Source organism: Magnolia sinica, chromosome 6 (assembly GCF_029962835.1).
Source record: "Magnolia sinica isolate HGM2019 chromosome 6, MsV1, whole genome shotgun sequence".
Classification (NCBI taxonomy): Eukaryota; Viridiplantae; Streptophyta; class Magnoliopsida; order Magnoliales; family Magnoliaceae; genus Magnolia; species Magnolia sinica.
Window position 1 is genome coordinate 19,242,957 of NC_080578.1, and position 4,379 is coordinate 19,247,335.

The 4,379-nt window shown below is 36.2% G+C and overlaps 1 long non-coding RNA gene across 1 annotated transcript; it reads left to right on the forward strand.

Moving 5' to 3' along the window:
* Positions 1 to 595: 595 nt before the first annotated feature.
* On the forward strand, positions 596 to 3,483 carry LOC131248463 (uncharacterized). Its single transcript, XR_009172250.1, has 2 exons — positions 596 to 2,983; positions 3,101 to 3,483. It is a non-coding gene; the product is annotated as an uncharacterized LOC131248463 (long non-coding RNA).
* Positions 3,484 to 4,379: the final 896 nt, after the last annotated feature.

Genomic DNA, 4,379 nt, shown 5'->3' on the forward strand with positions numbered 1-4,379 from the left:
AGACATGACAATACTTTGGAAGCTGATAGCAGCAATGGAATTGGGCTTAATGGGAATAATGGAAGCATCAATTTGAAGGCCAAAGACATTATTCTTGGACTTTCTTATAATGCCTGTGATAAAATTGTGAATAAAGCTCATATGATAAAATTCTTGGACTCTACATTTCTATCAAGCAGTGGAACAGAATAAAGCTTAACTTAAAGCTCATATGACACGTTAGACTCATTAGTCTCATATGAAACATTAGATTCACTAGTTTGCAATCTACTCAAAAGTAACAGGTAGATGACTTGGATATTGTTTAGTGGAATTCATTCTTTTATTTGTTATCCAAACCCTTTTTTCTTTTTTCTTTTTTCAGGCCATTTGCTCATTCAATCTCGTGAGTGTTTTTTTTCTTCTTTGAATTGTATATTAATTTTCATTTTTGAATTTTTGTGTAACTTTCAGGGATGGATTTGGACTATGAATTTAGCCCTCTCAACCGAAGAAAAGTGAGGTCACCATGAGGTCATTGGAATTTGGAATGTATTTCAAGCAAGGGATAGCTGATGTAAAAATAAATAAATTAATTAATTAATTAAAAAAAAAGAGCTTTGACTGAGTAGACCTGGTCACATCAAGTTGTGTGAGTTTCAAATTGAGCCACTTAGCTTTAAAATTATGGCAAATGAAAATTCTGTCTTTTATAAATGTTACCAACCATAGTGTAGCACCTCTTCTTATGTATGTTGAACATCTAAACCATTCATTAAGTAAGCCTCACTGCACATACCATAATTCTAAAACTTGGTGACTTGACTCAAAACTCACCCAAGTCAACTTGTCTAGAGAAGATTTCAAGCCAAGACTCTTGGAAACTTGCTGACAAGCGTAACTCACCCAAGTCAACTCAGGAATTTTACTTTGTTTTAAAGATCATGGAATTTTTAACTATGATGGATGATTCCTTTGGATGCTCCATGTCGGGGGAGTTCCTGGTGTCCGCTATGAGAGACGAGGTTCTTCAAGAAGCCAAGGCTCTCTTGGAATATAATCCTCGCCTTGCAAAGGTACTCGACTCTCGGCATTCTTAATTCTCCTCTCCATTATTTTGCAGTGCAGGGCCACTACGAGGTGATTCATTTAGCTTTTGTTTCCCATTTGATCCCGATTGGTTATTAAATTCATGGGCCTTTGTAGATTTTCTAAACTGATTCTGTTGGCCTTTTCCTTTAGATTGTTTCTCGATTGGTTGAGGCTGGCGTTGATGCTAATCTTAGGAATTATCATTGGAAGGTAATATCAATCTTTTCTATTTATGCAAATTAGACGATTTTCTTCTGTTTTTTCAATTTGTTCTTTTTTAGCATTTACTACTTAGAAGTAACCCTTCAAGAACAACCAAAAAGAAAAACATAGAAGTTGGAAGTAAAAATATTTTGGTATCAATTTATACTTCATTTTGAATTGCCCATCACCTACATTTTCCATTCATCGGTCTGTAATAAGAGGATTGCTACTCTGACAAAAAATTCATGTCAAGTCTATGCTAATTGTCAGAAAATAAAACCTAAAGCTAATTCTGTGCAAGTCTACTAAAGCAAGATTTGATTGGCAAAACATAATTCATACTAAATTAGTGGAAACGTTATAATTTAGGGACCAACAAGACAGATTCTAACAAGAAAACAAAGGATCCATCTTTCTTTTTTATGTGGGCTGAAGGTTTTTAGAGATATCAACTCACCTGAGAAGGAGTGGCATGGACTGCAAATCCATTAACGATGTGATTTTGAAAGAAAGATAAATTAGTAGATCCAATTCCACTTTTATGCAGGTGAGCTTAATTCTGATGTATTCATGGCTTTTCAAATGACATTCTCCATTTATTTATTTTCTACTTTGAAATGGTGTTTGTATTTTGATTATTATTGTTATTATTTTCTTAAAGCAATTTCTTCATGGGTGTTGAGTTTTTGTGAAGTGTAGAATGCTTTTATTGTGAAATTAGATATGCATAAACTGGATCTCAAAGAGAAGAAGCTGTATTGGATTTTCTTTAATTTTGCAGTTGAGGTAAGCCTTGCTGTTTCTTGGATTTTTAAACAAGGAGATTTCTAACCTGGTACAGGACATGAATTTAGTTCCTGTGTGTAGCTCAAGAATGCGATACCTTGCACAATGATCCGGTGATCCTTGTAGTTCACTGTGTTATAAGCTGCAATGGTCATAATACTAAAGTCATGGTTTTTTCCTCACTGCATTATGTTATAATATATGTACTTTTTCATTCTTTGAGAGAATTTTGAGTGGAAATGGAATCGGTGTGGGCCCCTTGGAACTCCATTACTTCTGCAGTAGTCTTACTTAAGTGATAGTGGCCATGCATCCATGTGTTCTTTTAGCTGTGGTTTGAGCATGGTAGGCCAGCAGTTGTATCTTGGAACATAAGGCTCCAATTTATCCAGGTCCAGATAATGGTGACATGTTGGTGAGGTAAAATAGATCATTTTAAATTCTATAACACATGGCTATATGGTGACTGCGAGTTGATAAGGCTTGGACTCTAATTTCTCCTTTCTTTTCCATAGTAATGATTTTTTTTTGGAGTTACTTGTTTCTGCAATGGTATGCTGATTTCTCTTTAGTCGACATCCTGATGGTTTAAGTGTTTGGAACTGCGGCTAGTGTTTTCTCTCGGGTTCTCGTCATGTTTAGGAATTGGGCTCCTTGAGCTAGTCGTGTTGGGGGTCTTACTATCCAGGGGACGGTTTTTGTACAGCTACTATTTCTTTTAGTTCCTTTTCGTTCTCTCTTTTGTTGTATTTTCTTTTCTTTTGGTAGTCTGTTCTCTCTCTCTCTCTCTCTCTCTCTCTCTCTCTCTCTCTTGTTTTGTTCAAGCTAGTGCTAAACATGTTTATGTGGTGGAGGCATCTGAAATGGAGAATATGCACGCACGCTTATTGTTGGGAATCCATCATTGAGAGAACGGATTACAGTGTGATTTTATTTTGCAGTTTAAACTTAATACCTGACTTTTTTGAGTTCTTTGCTGAACTCAGCTTGTTGCTACATTGTTCTCATTTTTGTGAGCTTTTTGTTCTTTATATTATAGGTGATCAAAGGTAAAGTTGAGGATGTTGAATTGCCTGAGAAAGAAGGCATTCTGATTTCTGGGGCTATATGATTCAGAAGGGTGTTGCAGGGAGCACAGATTCATTGCCAAAATATCATATCTGAGGCAACATGATTGTGTTGAGATTTCCATCTTATTTCCATGGTTTCTCTATTTGTGTTGAGATTTCAAGTCTCTTGGACTGAGAGAAAAAACCCATCTCTGTTTCTCTTCTTTCCTTTTCTTTTCTTTATGTTTTTTCGTGTTTTATGGATTGGGATTCCAAGTCTATTTGACTGAGAATTGAAGACTCTTTTTGGGTTTTCTTGGGTTTTATTTGAGAGGAAAAACCCATTAAAATATTATAGCTAATGTTGTGGATCTGACTAACTATGCACAAGTTTATGAATGGGTTAAAATAAATGATTTACCTTAGTTGTTGAGAATTGAGGTTAAAAGTGAATTTAGCCTCAGTTGATGCCAACAAAGGCTAAATCCATCTTTAGTCTCAGTTTTGCCTCAATTATCTAAACGGAGACTACAACTTTCGTGGCTAAAGGCTTTAGCCTCGGTTGTTGAGAACCGGGGTTAAAAATGGATTTAGCTTTAATTGGAGGCAATTGAGGCTAAAATTTGGATTTAACTTCAGTTGGAAACAATGGAGGCTAAAATTTTGATTTAGCCTCATTTCGAGAAAACTGAAGCTAAAAAGGTTCTTTTAGCCTCACTTGAAGAATTGAGGCTATAAAAGTCACTTTAGCCTCGGTTGCTAAAACTGAGGATAAAGGCCTTTAGCCACGGGGGTTTCAACCACGATTTGAACAACCGAGGCAAAACTGAGGCTAAAGGCTTCAACCTCAGTTTTTAACCTTTTTAGCCACAGTTTTGAACTGAGGCTAAAGCCCCCTTTTCTTGTAGTGGAAGTATCAAGTAAACTCAAATTAGAGAACCAAGTGAATATGAACTATTGAATTCGGTGAACCAAAATCATGAGTAAACTAACTTTGCTCTAGCTAACTGGAATCATTTTTCCTACCATTAACTGCAGTCCAAGAATTGTCATCACTGGTCAGTGAATTGTGATATGAGGAGACACTACGCCAAAATCGTGAATTTGTGACGTATTTTTGTGATGGACAAAGTCCGTCGCACAAATCACTTGGTTTAACGACGGATTTAATCCATCGCTAACGGAAAAAGGTCCGTTGCTAAGCCCATCCATGAAAATCCGTAGTCCGAACGTCGCGAAATTTCGTGACGGACCAAAATCTGTCGCTAA